This window comes from Sinocyclocheilus anshuiensis, unplaced genomic scaffold (assembly GCF_001515605.1).
Source record: "Sinocyclocheilus anshuiensis isolate Anshui unplaced genomic scaffold, SAMN03320099.WGS_v1.1 scaffold1290, whole genome shotgun sequence".
NCBI lineage: Eukaryota > Metazoa > Chordata > Actinopteri > Cypriniformes > Cyprinidae > Sinocyclocheilus > Sinocyclocheilus anshuiensis.
The window spans coordinates 74187-92335 of NW_015558599.1; the positions used below are offsets into that span (position 1 = coordinate 74187).

An 18149-nucleotide genomic window follows, 5' to 3' on the forward strand; every position below is an offset into this window, starting at 1 on the left:
TTGATATATATATATATTGTGTGTGTATATATATATATATATATATATATATATATATATATATAGGCTATACACTACCGTTCAAAAGTTTGGGATCAGAATGATTTTAAAAGTTTTTTAAAGGAGTTTCTTATGCTCATAAAGGTTGCATTTATTTTATCAAAAATCAGGAAAAAAATATGTAATATTGTGAAATATTATTATGATGTAAAATAAAGTTTTTCTATTTTAATATACACTAAAATCTATTCCTGTGATGCAAAGCTGAATTTTCAGCATCATTACTCCAGTCTTCAGTGTCACATCCTTCAGAAATCATTCTATCTATCTATCTATCTATCTATCTATGGTTGGATAGATAGATATACAGTAGATCTGAAAACAAAAACTGCATATAGTATGATATAAGGGAACATGGAGGTCATATTCAAGGAAGAAAATGCTGATATTTATATAAAAGTCAAATGAAATCCTCATAGCTTGTAATATAATTCGATAAAATCTTAATATAATTACATCAGACTACTTGCATAAAATGCATCTAAATATCAGTCATCAATGACAATCTATATCTCCCAATAATGTTTTAAGATGAAATTGAAATGCTTAGTTTTATGATCAAATATCTGTAATTTTAATTTTGTGGGTAAAACATATCAAATATGTTGCTTCAGTGCAGTAAGTGAAATATTACTAACAACATGAAATTTGTTAAATCAATAGAGATTTCACAGCAAAAGCACATGCACCAAAACCTGAAGGGAGATAATTTTTTTGAATTATCCTAAAAGGCCTTTTATTTGCTATCAGTCAGATGGCAGAAGGCATGTAAATTGAAGTTTTTCAACAAAGATTTGTTCATGTTGATAATATAGAGCAGTGTTTCCCAACCGGGGTGCCGCGGCACCCTGGGGTGCCGTCTGTTGAGAGCAGGGGTGCCGTGTAAAAAATCATTTTTTAATATTTTTAAATTGCTAAAATGTTCAAAAAAACATCTATTATATAATATCCATTTCTGATGTCGCCAATAGTTAGAGATGCACCGAAATTTCGGCTGCCGAAAATTAGTTCACCGCTCAGGTTTCACTTTCACGTGGTGTGACGCTTTCCAAAGGGTGCCACGACTGAAAAAAGGTTGGGAAACACTGATATAGAGGCCTTAGAAATGTGTTTCAAATATGAAACATCATGCTTTATAGAGTTAAGATCATGAGAAACCTTTGGCTGGTACTGCATGTATTTACTATTTGATTTTTGAGATCAGCTAATCCAGGCTCCTCTTTTTTTTTGCCTGCCCATAAAGTCTCATTTTGTGGCTCGTGAACTCTAAGCTGTGATCATTCAGATCTTTCTCCCAGCTCTCTCTCTCTCTCTCCTCTGGGAATCCTGCTTGCGTAAAATACCCCACATGAGCAATGCACCAGCTCATGGTCAGTCTGACCATATGAGAATTGAATGAGAATGACTGACATCAGGGGGCATAACACATCTCAACACAAAGACCCTGCACACTGTTCCGGAGACGTACATGTGGGTGTGTGTCTATGGGCTCTAGGTCTCTATGCTGGCTATTTAATTGATCGGGGGAAGACAAAGGGGGATGCCCCAACAGCTCATGCATGCGTAATCTAGTCTCACACCTTTCTGTCCTATGCTCACAGTCAGAGAGCTTTTCCTAGGGGACAGCCGCAAATAACAGATAGCTTACATGAACATTTGTCGTACTGACTCTGATAATGCTGAAGCACAGGAATGATGTTTGATAGAGCATATTGCTGATGAAACCTCGAGCAGGGATACACAAACATCTTGACGCATTAGACCTCCTGTGTTTGAATGGCTGCTTGTTTGGAAGGCGTTCTAAAGGCGTTCTAAAAAAATACATTTTCAGACTCCTCGGCACATGAGAAATTGCTTTTTCTCGTGAAAGCAATGCCAGTCACATTTCCCAGGGTTGGAAAGCAATTAAGAAATATCCATCATATCGTTCAAATATCCCAAAATTAATCTACAAAGAACAGACATACTGTTTGATGTACAGTATTGACAAAACGTTAAAACTGCACACATTTTAATAGAATTAAATAGAAAAATGGAAGCAATAATAGAATTAAATAGAAAAATGGAAGCAATAATAGAATTAAATAGAATAAGCCATATTTTAATTAATAAAAAAATACCGCTAAAGCTTGTAATTTGTATGTAGAAAAGATTTATATATTACTCATTTGCTTGTATTTTTTTTTAACCATCCTTCAAAACTTATTTAAAACAAAGCATGGTGTATTGCTTATCTATGAATAGTTCACCCAAAGAAGAAATAAAATATGATCATAGTTGTGGATGCATAACTGTTTTACTACATGCTACCTTACAACATAACCTCTGAGGACATTTAATATGAATGGTTAATAAGTGCCTTGCTGCAACTAGGATATATCTAGGTTAATTGGGTTACAGTCTATTTTAAGTGCATAAAGTTGTAATATTTTTAATATACATATTAGTCTCCAGGGAATGGCTAATGTGAATCTTATGCGTTTTGTTTATAATCCAATTTTGTATTGAATTTTTTTTTTTTTTTAAGTATAGTTCACCGAAAAATGAAAACACTGGAACGTAAAAGAGGAAATATCTTCCAATGATAGTCAATGGGGTGGGTCCAATATTGTTTGGATCCCAACATTCCTATGTTCCAGGTTTAGATGAGTATATGATGATGGAATTTTTATTTTTGGATGAACTTTCCCTTTATCATTTTACAGGCCAAAAAGAGATGCTTCAAATTAGTGCAGTAATTCTCTCCCATCCATCCTGCTAGAAATAGAAGGTCATATTAAGTGCATTACAATGTAGGCTGTCCCGATGAGCCTTATTATTTACTGTATATTGTATGTCATTGGGGTATTCCATGCACTCCCAAAGTTTGCATACTGTGCACAATATACATATTATATACTACAGCAATTAATAAATCAAGCATAATATTAATGCTGCTCACTTACATTTGGGTATATAGATTTTTTTTATTAATTAATAGGAAGTAGCTTTGGTTAGGTCTGAATTAAAGATTCAGTTTTAACATGCTAATTAAATTTGTGCAGTATTATGAAATGTTTGTAGATAATTTATGACCTCAACTTTGTGACTGTTCAGATGTTGTTTGGATTAGAGAGTGGTTTGAGGTTTGCTAAGAGCCAGCGCTGAGGGGCCAGAGAAAACCTGAGATCTATTTATCATGTAATTTCAAATGTCTGCACAATTTTGTGCAGAAATCCTCAAAGATTCTCTCTCACACACTCTTGAAAGCCCACACAATTCAACACAAGATGAACACACTATGGCCTTACAAACAGATTGTGGCTGCTTTAATTTCCTGTTTCTATGAGGGTATTTAAATGATAATTTAAGTGTAGGCCTATATTTGTGTGTAGAAGGTTCATATACTCTTGAATACAGCAACATCTTTCAACTGCAAGCTTGCTGTCTTTCTTGAAGATAACCATAGCTGTTAAGACATAACCCTTACGTTTTAACATGCTATCTGGCCTAAACAATGTACACATCCATGTGTTCCACATCTGAACTAGAATAGACAGTGCTATCTAGGGAAAATGTGGATGGAAAAACCAGGAAGTCATGACCTTTAATTGGACACAAGCTCTGACTCCGTCCTGACCTGGAACTCCCAGATGGGTTGATAAGAGGTTGTTTATCACACCTGTGTGACTATCCTCACTTCCATTGTTTACTGCAGAAACAATATGGCAACGTTATTATGTTTTCATATATTGGCAAAGATTACATTTCAATGGCTCAATACATTTTTAATCTTACAATGTGTACAGTGCATAAATGACAAGGAATTTCCTCATAAACCACCATGTGGTGATAAACTGAAACCATGTGAGAGTGAATTGTCAGATATATATGGGAGCAAACATAATTTAGGTTTCATGTGCAATAACTGATGAAGGGTTTTAAAACTCGCCTCTGGGAAGCCTCAGGACTTTTTTTTTCCCTCAAAAATCTAATAATAAATGCACAACCACAGACCTACAGGTCCAAACAAAGAGTCTAAGAGTTTAAGAGTAGAGTTGTCACCAAACAGAGATTTAAATAACCTTAATAATGTAACCCAGCAACCAAACACGCGTTACTCGGATAAACACTGTGAGCGCCTCTCCTCCTGAAACGGGATTGGTTCTTTTCTGCGCATAATCTAATTAGGTTTGCGACAGCTTCAATCTGATTGGTGAACTGTGGTGTCTTTTAAGTTTAGGGGCGTGACAAACTGTTCTCGCGGCGTAGTGAGAGTTGAGGAGTCAGAGTTTGCGTGCTCAGTCTTTAGAGAAGAGAACTGGATTCAAACTTTGTCCTTGAAAAAGCGTTGAATCAAATGAATGTGCTCTCGAAAATAACATAGAAGTGGCTATTTAATACCCTATCCTGTGGCTGGTTTTTAATATCTGGTAAGTAAAAGTTATGTGTTTTTGTTTGCGGTAGGCTATTTCATCAAATCTAAATAGGGTTTAGGTTTGTGTGCATTGTGTTTAATATGACTTTAGCTGTAACGGTATTTTGGTTTAATATGGTAAACTACAACTAGACCCCCCCTCCTTTTAGAGAAGTTTAAAACGATGAAATTGTGTTTCGTATTGTTTTGTGTTTACATGCTTAAATTTTATAATAAAGTGCCCAAGTATATTCTCTAAAATGTGCATTTTGTAACTTAAGTATAAACACTAGGCCATATTTTATTGTGTTCAACACCTCATTAATTATTTTTGTTGTCAACTTGTAATAACGTAATAAAAAAATAGAAAAAATAAAATACATGCTTTTGTACGTTTAAGAAAATTTGCTTTATTAAAAAATTAAACCGCCTGACAGTTGATGTCTGCACCTATTAAGAAAATAATAATTTGCTGAAAATTAAATTTTAGTTGTCAGAGGTGATTAAAACTTAATTTTAACTTTTAAAAAAATTATACATTGAAAAAAAAAATTGATTGGTTGGTTGTTGAAAAGAGTTAAAACACATCATTTGGGTCTTCACTACTCTGTAGAAGAAAAGACTGAATTGTCCTGCTCAAGGAAATAATAATGACATGGAGAATTTGATCATATTTTGTATATTATGCCTATAGCATGTGAAAATAAAGTGATTTGATAAACTATGAAAGGAAAGCACTAAATGACCTACTTCTGTTCTTATGCAAATGATATGCCAACTGTAATATACAAATTGAAATTGGTATTCAGCTTTCCAACAAAGAAAAGAACCGGATGGCAAATTGATCATGTTGTCTTTAGGTTACATATATAAGTCATAATGTAGTACATTCCTTATGTGTTATTTTATTAACTAGTCTGCCTTGTTTTACTCATTTATGAAGCGAGAAGTATGACTTTTTGATTGCATGAAAGGTGGACAGTTAGTCTTACATGGTGATAGCATCATTAAAGTTAACCTTTAAATGGGAAGACGTAGTGGTAGGGTGTGGTGTTAAATTTGAGAAGAATACCATCATGACAAAAGGGCTATTGAACCCTGTGGAGTGTCAGGATTAGAACAAAGACTAGCTGACCACAGAAGGAAGGTCCAGGCATGCTATTTGGCACAGGGAGCTCTCTGTCATGATTGAAGTCTGCTTTGCAACTCCTAAGGGTGGTCGAATTAATTAACGGATTTGATCAAATATTTTCAGTTTCCAAGAGCTATAGAGGTTTTACTCTTCCTTACAGAGGCTGTTCCTAATTGTAGTCTTCACTGTTTCATCTTAATAGAGTGTGAGTGGTTACTGTGGTCTAATTTATGATTTGGGGGAAAGATTGAAGAAGGAAGGTATAGCTTTCATGTGATATCTGGATCATGCTATACCTATTTAAGTTGTGGAGTTGATGGACTTAGTCTTCAGTGCTACATGTCTTGAGCATCTGTTTTAAAACACTACATCAATTCATTGCCACAAGGAACATTACAAACTTATTTTTACAACTTGCCCTCAGAGTTCCTGGCCCTAATTCTGTGAAGCAAACCACTCTTTGGAAAACCGTATATCATGTCCACCCTTTACACATTTTCCCCATATAAGGTGGTGTGTGCTGTAAATTGTCTATTGTAAAGTGAGTATGTGTGTCTCTTACGGTTTAGGTAGATTCTGTGGGACAGTCATTGTGAATTCCTTTTCAAATTCCTTTAATATTCACATTCTTGTAGAATGTTGTTTTTCAAGCCTGTTTAAATTAGAAGGCTTTTGTAATTCTGTTAAACTTATGTCTTTTATGTTCTGGCCATTAACGGGTAATCTTGGTCAATTTGATGATGTGTTTCTGTCTTCTGGAGATTATATTTGGTTCAGAAGTAATTGCATAAGGGCAGCCTCTGTGCACGTGGCTGGCTGTGTTTAGAGCTGGCTATAAAAAGCAGGTGAGGTAAGACGGGTGTTGAATGCGTCCTGGAGGCAGTGAGCCACTGTCTAGCGGCCAGTCAACGTTTTTTTTCCCAACCATCTTTCCAGGCTGTCCAAGGACAGACTGCCGAATCACAGACATGTTTGTCTAACAATAAACATAATTTTTTCCCCCTGCACCTTGTCTTTTGACATCATCTTGAACAAAATGATGGCTTGTTGAGTCACAAATCCCGATATAAATTCCAACTGTTCATGATTCACCAGCGAGAGACTAACCTAGCTAAACATATGGTTGGTTCGTGTCCAGGTCGATGACATAAATGGTGACAAATTGAAAGCTTTAAGATTGCTAATACCTCTGTCAAACCGAATTACTTTCTTTCATGTCAAATCTTAGGAGTTGCCAGCATGATTTATAAAAATAATGAAGGTCAACAGGTCAGGGAGAGCTGAATTGATGTGTACAATTAGTACAATTGTGAGTACTAATGACATGTGAAAAAGTAGCTTGTTTTTTTAAATGGATAGTTCACCCAAAAATGAAATTCTGTTATTTACTTGCCGTCGTGTCATTCAAAACCCACACACAGAAATATTTCTTACTGATTTTGAGCATCTGGCTTTTTTTATTATAACACAATGCAGATCAGGTGTGTGTGTGTGAGGAAAGGAGGGTGCATCCAGCTGACATTGGGTCCGGCAGCCGTTCTTTTAACACTGATCATAAGAGTAAACACAGCTGTGTCAGGAAGCTCTGAAATAAAGTGCTGCATTTCTAAGACAGCCTCTATTGTTCTCTTTGATGGATGCGTGGAGTAAAGCCACAAGCTAGAGATTCATCCCTTTCCCTTCTCTAAATCAAACCATATTGACAGCTTTTATATATCGCAGTAACTTAATCGATCATGCTCCTCAACATATGTTTCCAGAGCTCCAAGTGTTTCAAAATCTTTGTGGAACTGCAAACATTTCTAGGGGAGCACCCTTTTTTCATCTCAATTTTTGCTTTCTCTAGTGATCATTCATCCACCCTTCAACCAGCATTTGTAGCCTTGACTGACTGTGCGGGCTTCAGAAACACTTAGGAACAGCTCGACTGATAGTGAGCTGTAATCGACTGGAGGAAAATGTCTGATAGTTATGTCAGGACTCATTTGACATGAATGTCTTGGTGGGCTGGGTTCTAGGTTAGACTTAAATACACCTTTCATGAGAAAAGAATAATTTTCTTCAAAGCACATGTAGGCTAGATGTTAGGCATGTTTCCTCCTGGTATTTTCAGCGATCTGATCATCAGTGGTCAGTTGAGACTCATTACCTTTTCCACCTGGTATTATCACGTGTTTCAAATGCATCTTCTGTGACCACTTGTTTTCGGATTTCGCTGCAACACTCTCATATTTCTTTACATTTTACATAACGTTCTTGGGAGCATTGTGTGCGGTGGATGAATGCTGTTGCATGAATGAACACTTTTATGCAGCTTAAAAGCGGGAGGGAAAGGTAGCATGAAAAGGTTAAGGATTCCCAGATCAGTGGACATGCATCTTAATACAAGGTGGAAACAGGGCCACAGTCTCACAGAACTAAACAATCTTATCATGTCTTTCTATCTACTGGCTCAAGGACAACATGAAGTTACCGAAAACTAGGTTTGTGTGATTACAATTTTTCCTTTGATTGCCTGTGTGCTTTGTCAAGAGACTCTCAACGGGCATCCTTAATAGTCACAGCAGCTCAACTTCTGTTGTTTGAAAATAAAGGAGGCAGTCAGTGGATCAAGCTCTCGTGCACTCGGGCAGTGACCAAAGAGCTTCAAAAACACTGACAAGCTGCTGTCCTGCTTGCATCTGATTCAACTTTGCCATCAAACGTGAAACCATGTATCCTTAATGCCGATTGTTACTCATGATAATTATGTAACCAAGCATTTTTCTGGAGCTTCACTTATTAAATAGATAAGGGAGGCAGAACTTACTGAAGCTGTGAAGGAACATATGCTTTCTACTGCAAATGTATTCACACGTTATCCCAGTTCATTTCATTACAGTAGTTCATGTTTGTTGAGTGCTTATGTTATAATTTCAGTCAGCTTCATGATAAATCAGAAGCAGTCAATTATTCAGTCACCCCTCTGGCATTTTTAATTGGTAAATGTGTGACAAAGCTCCTGCAGAACAAGATTTAAAAGAAGAAGAAAAAAGCAGACACCCTGACTTGAATGTCTGGATAGGCCTGTCGCAATAATCAATATATCGACTTATCGCGCAATATATGTACATGACCTCAATAATTTTTAGTGACGCAATATATCGCCCATTATATTTACTTAAAAATTAATGTTATCATGTTTTGTACATTCTACTTACGCCTGTGTCTTTTGCAGCTTCTCGTACATAATGTGGTGTAGTCATGAGGTGCTAATTCAAATTTAAAAAATGATTTTACAAAAAACAAATCATTAAAAAAAATCATCAATTTCATCTGCAGATATGGTCTTGTTTATGATCTTGCCATCCTTGTGCATTTTTCTTTTTTTTCTTCTTGTTACTTTGCACTTTTTGTTAGAAAATGTTTATTTACTATTTATTCAGGTTTTTTAGTATCTAACATATTGATACTTCATTTCCATGATCTAAATATTCTTAAAAATTAAAAGTTTGTTGTCATTTGGAAGTGTGTAGGCCTTCTTGCATTATTATGCTGTTACATTATGATTATATATTCAGTGGCATAAAATGGTCTTTAAAATGACAATAATATCGCTTATCGCAATTATTTCTGGGGCAATATATCGCACAACAAAAAGTTATCGTGACAGGCCTATGTCTGGAAATTGCTGTCTGAATAATTTTGAGTCACCTAGCTATTAGGTTTAGCTATTGTGAAATTAGAAGTAAACACACTCATTCATTTATTCAGGTATTGCTTTAATGTTGCTCTGTTAGAGGACTAGTGTTATCTAAAGTACCAGTACCTCAGTACCAAGTTGATATTGAAATTTTGAAAATGTGATGATACCAGCTTTTCTGCCGCACAGTTAGTACAGAATCAGTCTGGTACCTGCTGATAGGCGCTGCTTTCAAACACTCTTGATAACTGATAACTATAGCAATGGAAAAATTTGAAAGTCCAAAAAAAAAATTCTGATATCAAAATAAATGTGAAATTTACATGCTAGTGTTTTCTTAATTTGTGTTCTTTAATTAATAATGCTAATAATAATTACTTTATTTAATATATATTTTTTGTAAAATAGCTTTTGCTATGGCAACAAATTTGATACAGATACCAAGAAATTTTACTGATCTTGCTACTGATGACTGCAATTTTGGTGAGGACCTAATTGTGATCGTGGAAATGCATAGTGTATGTTTGTGGCTATTCCTGGCCGACATTCACTTGTCATTTGAAAAGCTTTCTTCTAATCCGTGTCAGCTCTGCCTCAATGGCCTTAAGACATGCCAGGAGAATAGTCTTGGAAGCACAGGTTATAGAGAGAGATGCAAACCTTAGAGTGTTCAGTAGAATTCTCCCCTCCTCCAGCTTTCTAAGTAGTGCTGATTGTAATTCCTCTTGTTCAGGACTGGGTTTGAGTGTGTGATTTGCCCTAAGGGATTAGATTCTGTGGGTCATCGCTGTCCCACCATGCCGCAGACTCAACAAGCCTTTTGTTTCACTCTCCAGATGGGACATTTTGGACAAAAATGCGAGGGGGTTGGGTATCACTGCATATATTGCCACCATTTGTTGCTGCCCTATCTATATCTGTGCACGTTTCACCCCTTATAAATATGACTTAGTGGTTTTATTAGAGCTTGTTTGCAAAGGATTGGAACTAATAAATTTGTTCCCAAAAGACTTGAGTATTGTTGCTCAGTTCATTCCCCAGTCCACCTCCATGTCCTTTAATTAGAACAGCGTTGTGCCAAACACACCCTGTATAGTAACAAATAATCCGCCTGTCATCTGGCTGAAAGCAGTTTAAGAAGGCATCCATTTAACCGTCATCTTCACATACTCTTTTTCTTTCAAGCAAGTTTTATTTTTGTCCTTGGTAATGGTTTGTAACTTTTTTTCTGGGGCCACCTCCATATGACAGGAAACTTTCAGTAATTTTCAGAATGAAAGATTTATTTGTCCTGTAAAAAGTGCTGTTAAACCCTGTGGTCTAATGGCACGTGCAGACTTGTGCCTCTCTGGAAACTTTGGCCTCAGTTATTATTATTTTGGTTTAAGAACCGATTCACTGCATGGCTCCTAATGATGTTGTTCATTATAGCCATGAACTGGTTTGTCCCATTTGATCTTGTTTTCTAGTCTGCACTGTTTATTCTTGACTAACAACAAGCTGTTTAATCATCTAATTTTTTCCATGTTTCTGTTAAAAATCTGCTGGACGATTGCATGTTTTTTCCATTTCCATGGCTGTGAGCCAGGTGACGATGCAGCATTTATAAACGTATCTGCCATTTGTGTTTCAGAGGCGTTTTTATGATTTTTACCAACTGTGAGTGTCATTAACATGCTGTCTCTAATCCCCATAGTCTTTTTTGACGTTTCACCACAGGACCCCTACTTCAATTATGCTTAAATTACATTTAGCAAAAAAATCACTCACATTTAGATGCATTAAATAGTCAGTAGGAATTTGTTCCGCACTCAAATATCAGGTTGCCACATATCTGCAGTCATATACAGCAGAATACCTTTCAAAAGCAAAGCCTAGCATGTCCCCTTCACCTTGAGGAACGCTCTCTTTCTCATGAGTGCGGATAAGCGGTAGAAAGCAGAGGAGGGTCACCTTTTCTAGTCAAAGCAGGTCATTCTGCTCATTCGGGTGAAGCTCGTCTCTGCCTCCTGTCCAAGCGTGAACAAACGGTACATGGAGCAAATTCTTTCTCGTCTTCTCTGTGAATGAACAGCTTGACCTGCCCTAACCTCTCAGCGCTCAGGCATCTGTTTGTCTGCTCAGTTCCTGTGCAGAACAGCATCACTGCTGCTTCATCTCAGATGTCCTGGAAGATAAATGACCATGAGAAATTATGGCACTCCCATAGCACTTCTCCAGAACTCAGTAAGTGGCTCATATACAGTAGAGAGCCTTTTTAAGGCATCATAGGCTTATTTATAACATTTTTGTTCACCTAGTATTTTTATGTTCTTAATGTTGTATGCTTGTGTTTAATATTGTGCCAAAAGCATAGCAACGTGCTAGCGGTGCACCATGTGATTTTTGTGGCACCCTGTCATATGTTACTTTTGATGTTCCTTAGATGTAGGGCTTATCGACAACGTGGACAATAAAAAATTTGTCGACAATTTTTTGTTGTCGAGTAGTCGTTTGATCTCATATGACCTTATGTGGTGTGACCAGTTCTGTGCTGTAGCACAAGACTGTAATTCAGCCCACCTGGATGCAATTCAAGAGAAGAAGACCCAGTGCTTCAGGGCAAACGCAGCCGAATCAGAAGCTGCTGAGCTACGTTTGGATGAATATATAAATACTGTGCACTTTCCTCTCAATAACGAAATATCCAGTCACGTGACGTTTATTTAGGCCTATATAGTTCTTTATGCAATAGATAGATAGCCTTAAATCAAGAAGCTTTACAATATTAAACATGAAAAACCAGAGTCAGTGTCGCTTTTAGTTAGAATTACAACTTGATTTTCTGTTATAAAGCAGCTCTCCAGTGTGGAGCTAGCTAATGATAAAATATTTTTATTACATAATACATTATATGATTTTCAAAATCTGAAGTGAGTACCTTTATTTGTTAGAATATGTATAACTCAATATTTTAACTAATTGCAAAAGCGGAATATTCAATCAAAGTCTACTGATTAATCAGTGAAATAAACGACGATTAGTCGATTAATCATTCTAACAATCATTAGATTAATCGATAATCAAAATAATCATTTGCTGCAACCCTGCTTATATGGCAGCAAGGTTTTGGAACAGGGCATATGGGTTTATATAGCTAAAATTTGTTTTTCTGTGGTGTTGAATGTCTAATATGTAGCGCATCAATGTATTCTTTACAAATATCTGTTTTATTGTAGTGGGTTTATTCACAATTTGTCATATTCACAAGTATGTCTCTCTGTTAAAGGTCCCATATTGTCAAAACTGAAATTTCCTGGCTTTTTTCACGATAACTGAGGTCTAGGGGCTATTTAACTACCATATAAGTTTCAAAACAGTCAGTCCACAGTAAAATGCACATAGCCTGCATAAAGTAGCTGTGATTTTTCACGAACCGTAAAAAGTTGACGTCAGAACTACACAGTCATCGCCTTCAGTCATCACCCCGAACACCGCCCACCGTCCCACTCTCCTTTTGCCAAACCCCCAGACAACATCGCGTCCATGCCATTGCTGAGCAACAACAACACGGAAACATGTCAAAAAGGTTAACTTTAACCACGAAACCAGATCGGCCGGCCTGTAACGTTACACTCTCACTCAAAGGATGGACGATCTGACAGGATTGCTACTATGAGGTGGATCACATCTAACGTGTATAGTAAAGACAAACTCACCAATCTGTAGACGCGCCCATAACAACAAAAGACAATTCTTTGTTGAACCTTTTCTTATAAGAAGTGTGCGCAGCAAACGCAAGCATTTTTGACGATCGTTTCTGTCCAGTCTGCTCGTTTTATCGCGTTTAACCACAGCTGTCGTCGTTTTTTTGCCTGGCAGTGGCAGCAGATATGAGTTCAAATTTCTAATTTGAGGCTGTATTACATCGAATCTGGCACCCAACATCACAACAAGATGATATTTGAAGCTCCTTATGTAGCCGAACCTGCACTGGTTTGAATGGGCCGCCTCCAGTTTCCCCTTTGTTTTGCTGCCTCCAGCTAGCGCTGTGACGTCGCTGACCCTAGTTACCTGTGGTTGGCCTGGTCGTGCGTCATTCAGAAAACAACAGGCCAATCAGAAGAGAGGCTCATGAATATTAATTAGACAGGCCAAAATCGACCTGTTCTCAGCAGAGCTCCTGAGAAAGGAGCTGTAAAAATATATTGAGATGGTTTTTGGTACTTATACCGCAAATATATATTCCTAAGGACATCAAAACCTAAAATACAACTCCAGAAAGGTGTAAAATATGTGTGACGTCGGCTGACCCTAGTTACCTGTGGTTGGCCTGGCTGTGCGTCACTCAGAAAACAACAGGCCAATCAGAAGAGAGGCTCATGAATATTAATTAGACAGGCCAAAATCGACCTGTTCTCAGCAGAGCTCATGAGAGAGGAGCTGTAAAAATATATTGAGATGGTTTTTGGTACTTATACCGCAAATATATATATTTTTAAGGACATCAAAACCTAAAATAAAACTCCAGAAAGGTGTAAAATATGTGACCTTTAATTCCATGGACCCAAGTCTCTCTGGTGTGAAACCATGCATTACAGTTGAACAGTTATCTAGGCTATATTATAGTTGAACATCAAGTATGAAACATTCTGTAAAAATCACCAAACCTGGCAACAGTTAACTCTATATCAGGTGTATTCAATTACTGTTCCAAGAGGTCTAGTCTCTATATTTTCTTCCCAGCAGAGCTCCGGACAATACTTTTTTGGAATAGTTATAAATTTCCATCTGGGCAGCAGCAGTACTTTGTTAAAGAAAAAATTCTAAACAGTTAAAATAGTCATCAAAGATGAGGATATTGGGCCCCGAGAGCCGAAGCAGTGGTGTCTATGAATTTTTCAAAATATTTCTTCAATTGAGCCCAATTGTAAATTAATATTAAAAAGGCATGGTATGCCAGAAAGCCATTTGATTGAGAAAAGATATTGTATTGGGAGTTCAGTCTGCTATTTGACGACGACTCTACTATATTGTGTCTCTAAGACTTTTCCAAGTAGTATCTTGCTTAGAATTATTCAACATTTGCTGGAGTTTTGTTCTGTTATTCAAGTCCAACACTAGCTTTGTGTAAATTAAATGTAATCTCAACTGGAGGGAAAAAATATAATGTTTTTCTCTCAGTCCTTGTTGTCTTGTCAGCATAATTGGATGTAAAAAAACAAAAAAAAAACTGAAGAAAAAAAAACTTTTTTGATGTACTATAAAAAGCATATCAGACAGATAAATAATTGTAGTAGTTAGTATAGTGATTAGTTCTGGAGTCTTGAATGTTCTCTAATGGGTAACTCGTATTAATCCCAATCTCATTCAGTCAAAACAAGGTACTAAATCTACAGTATTGCTGTAGATTGCTGTTTCCATCACTCACATAGTCAAACCTGCCTCATTAGACTCTGAATTAATGCATGAACCTGTCAAACAAGCTTACAGACCTAACTGCTGTATATTAAGCTTTAAATGATCACCACTTGTATCTGGACCACACGCATACACTTATTAAAGAAAGTTATTTATTCTAAAATCTTTTCAAACCATGTTTATTTCAGGGAAAACACAATGTCTCATAACCTCAGCGCTCTCATTTGAGGATTCCTTATGGACATTGAGGCGTGCGTTGTGTGTTTTGTATTGTGTCTGTTTGGTTAAGGGAAACCTTGCACCTCTGAAAAGGAGAGGTGTTAGCAGTCTTCTGCCTTCTGCGATCACACACTGATACCCGTAAAATAACTCTCTCTCTTTATTTATTCCTTCTCTTTCTAGCTTGTACTTATTTGAACAATGTCTAAGAACTTGGTATTACAACCACTTCCTGTGTCTGTTTGCCTCTTAAGAAGAATCGCTTTATGTATCCCCCAATTGTAAGTCGCTTTGGATAAAAGCGTCTGCTAAATGACTAAATGTAAATGTAAATGTAAAATGATCAAGCTAAATGAAGAAAAAATAAATAAACGCTGCTCCACTCTCCGGACTGTATCGCCATTAACAAGATCTTCAACATAAACAAAGATAAGACACTATAAACATCAGAAGGCATTTGTTAATGGAATTGTTTATCCTTTGAAGAATATCCTTTGCAGTCCAAGATTCATATCTGATCTGGTTCTGAGATTCTTATTTTTATTAGCCTCGCTTCTAGTGAAATGTTATGGCTGTTGTACTGAACTGAATTACAAATTCAGCCTTTGAGATGTTTCAAAGATGCATGAAAGACTCAGCTGAAAGAAGAAAGCCCTAAAGAATATTTACAAACACATCAAGCAGTCTTTAGTGATGAGGCCATGGCATGCTGTTATCTTGCAGTGTTAGTATAACACCTAACCTTTTGGGCTCTGGGTTAGAAGGTCGCGTTGCTGGCAGTCTTCATCGCTGCTCTTGGTGTGTGTGTTTGTTTTTGTAAATGTGGACCCAGTAATTTAAAACATGTCTAACTTGTTGTTTCAAACCAAATTCAAAAACACGTTGTCGTTGCTAAGTTGTTTTCAAACACAACTACAACTGCAAGCAACACTCCTTTTCTCCATTGTTTGGAAAAACAAGTAGTTTCACTTCAAAGCATTGGTTGAGCTACAAGTTGACACTCAAACAAATGTTTAACGAAAAGGTTTTAAAAATTCAACTTGTTACAATTGTTTTGGCCAACAAAAATAGCTTTTATTTTTGACACATTAAGCTGGGATAGGATAAAGTATTGTAACATCCAAAAAAATATTTAATATTAATTAATAAACTTTAATTAGTCTTTAATGTTTCTTGTGTGTAAATGGACTTGGTACAAAACCTGATCTTTCAGACACTTGGGTGCCTGTGCTCTCAAAGAAAGACAATGAATCACTCAGTTGGAATGCTGGAAAATTCGATCCCGGTATCAGACCCTACTTTTGTTAATTGAGAATGAACAAAATCACGCAATTCCAGAACAGTTGCTGGAAGTTTTCTGAAACTTTACCAGAATTTCTGATACAAATTCAAACAAGAAATAACAGCTGGTTTCTAAGTGCTATAAACTAAACCTTTAGACAAAATCAACTATGAATGAAAAGTATTCTGTGATGATTTCAAGGAGAATTCTGCCGTGTGTCTGACGTCAGTCAAGAACTTTATACATTTTGTGTGTTGATTTATTTAAATGTTCAAAGTAAACAAATATTTCAAACAGATAAATGCGCAAAAGAACACAACTGTAAAGAACATTCAGAACTATACAATATAAAGAAAGAAGAACTATAAAGAATCAATTTTTAGATAAAGTTTGTGCAAACAAAGTATTGAAGTATTTGGTGTTTATTGATAAACACCATAGAGAGTTCAAAAATCTAAATGGCTGTTTAAGAACATGTAAATGTTTGTTTGACTTCAAGTCTTCTCCATGACAAGTGGTGTCACAAACAAAAGACAGTGCCTGTTTTGTTTACGGGGTAACCGCATTATTTCTGCCTTTCTCTAAACTGTGCTTCACTGCTTCTTGTTCATGTCTACTTCCAGCTGGTTTTATCGTTCTCGCTCTCCTCACTCAGAGGTCTTTCTCACACATTAAGAATAGAGGGATGACAGAATAAATGGCAAATTAAGTCATTTCCAAAAGTGAGGAGGACATGGTTGCTACACTTCTGCTACACTTCATAAGATTTGGTTAATCTTCGGGGCACAAAAAAAATTATGATTTCTGTCCTGCCATTGAAGGTACAGATAAACAAAACTTAGAAGATGCAAAAAAGTCTTAAATGCGTCTTAATCGTTTTAATCCACATCTTATAAATATATATACGACTGCTTAATATAAAGCACATATTTCATTTAGGCTTTTATTTACATCTAAGCAATTGTTGACATGCATACAATAGAGTACATTACATATAGTAAACACAGAGGCTCAAATGTGCAGTGAGGTTTGTTTTATCATATAACGTACACACGTAACACACACAGGAGCTTCCATGTTTACCAAATGTGATGCGCTGTATGTATGTGTGTTAATGTGAATAAAAGACTAAATTAAATCTGTTCACCGTATAAAGAAATTGTATCTTTTCACAAGACTTGGTTTAAACTGCTCAATTTATATTGATCAATTTTACATTGCTTTTATGTCCTTTTTGGATATTCTAAATGTCGGTTACCTGGACAGAACCTTGGGTATTTATTAAAATATGTTAACCAAAGTCTTATGGGTTTGGAAGAACTTGAGGGTTTTTAACTTTTGGGTAAAGTATCCATTTAATGCTCCTGTATCCATGCTCAGTGACTCCATCTGGTTCCCCGCTGACTATGTAAAGCTGAGAATTGACAGAAAAATCATCCAAGACACTGGCAAAATCTGTCTCTCAGCACCAGAGGCGGAGAGTAGTGAAGTATTTTTACTTTACTCAAGTAAATTTAAAAAGTATCTGTAGTTTATCAGAGTGTTTTTCTTTGGAAAACTTTACTTCACTACATTCCAAAGCATAATGTCATACTTTTTACTGCACTTCCTTTCATAAATAAAAGTTGTTGTTTGTTTTACCTTTAATACTTAAGAACATTAAAAATGTAGTACTTTCTTGTACTCAAGTAAATCTTTGAATTACTTTTACTTGAGTAAAAGTAAGAAAGTAATAGATTTCTAATGTAATTAAGTATTAAATGATATTTAATATGAAACGTAGTGCAGTTAAAAGTACAATATTATGTAGGGATGCACCGAAAGGAAAATTCTTGGCTGAAGCCGAACAAAATTAAACACTGGGCCGAAGACCGAATACCAAACACCGAACGCGGTTTTTCGAGTTTTTTTTCCCCATGTATTTTGCTAATTTTTTTTTCACCATTGCATAAATTAAAAAGCCAAAATGTGCTTTTTA

At 36.2% G+C, this 18149-nt stretch overlaps 1 protein-coding gene across 4 annotated transcripts in view; it reads left to right on the top strand.

Annotated features, from left to right (window-relative positions):
• Window positions 1-4313: 4313 nt before the first annotated feature.
• Window positions 4314-18149, top strand: part of tiam2a (TIAM Rac1 associated GEF 2a) — an 82358-nt gene continuing 68522 nt past the window's right edge. For 3 of the 4 annotated variants that reach the window (XM_016475874.1, XM_016475877.1, XM_016475878.1), the window contains exon 1: window positions 4314-4472. The gene's annotated coding sequence lies outside the window, so the exon portion shown is untranslated. Of the gene's footprint in view, window positions 4473-11442; window positions 11497-18149 lie in introns of those variants that run through there. The other variant, XM_016475876.1, reaches the window with a different exon arrangement.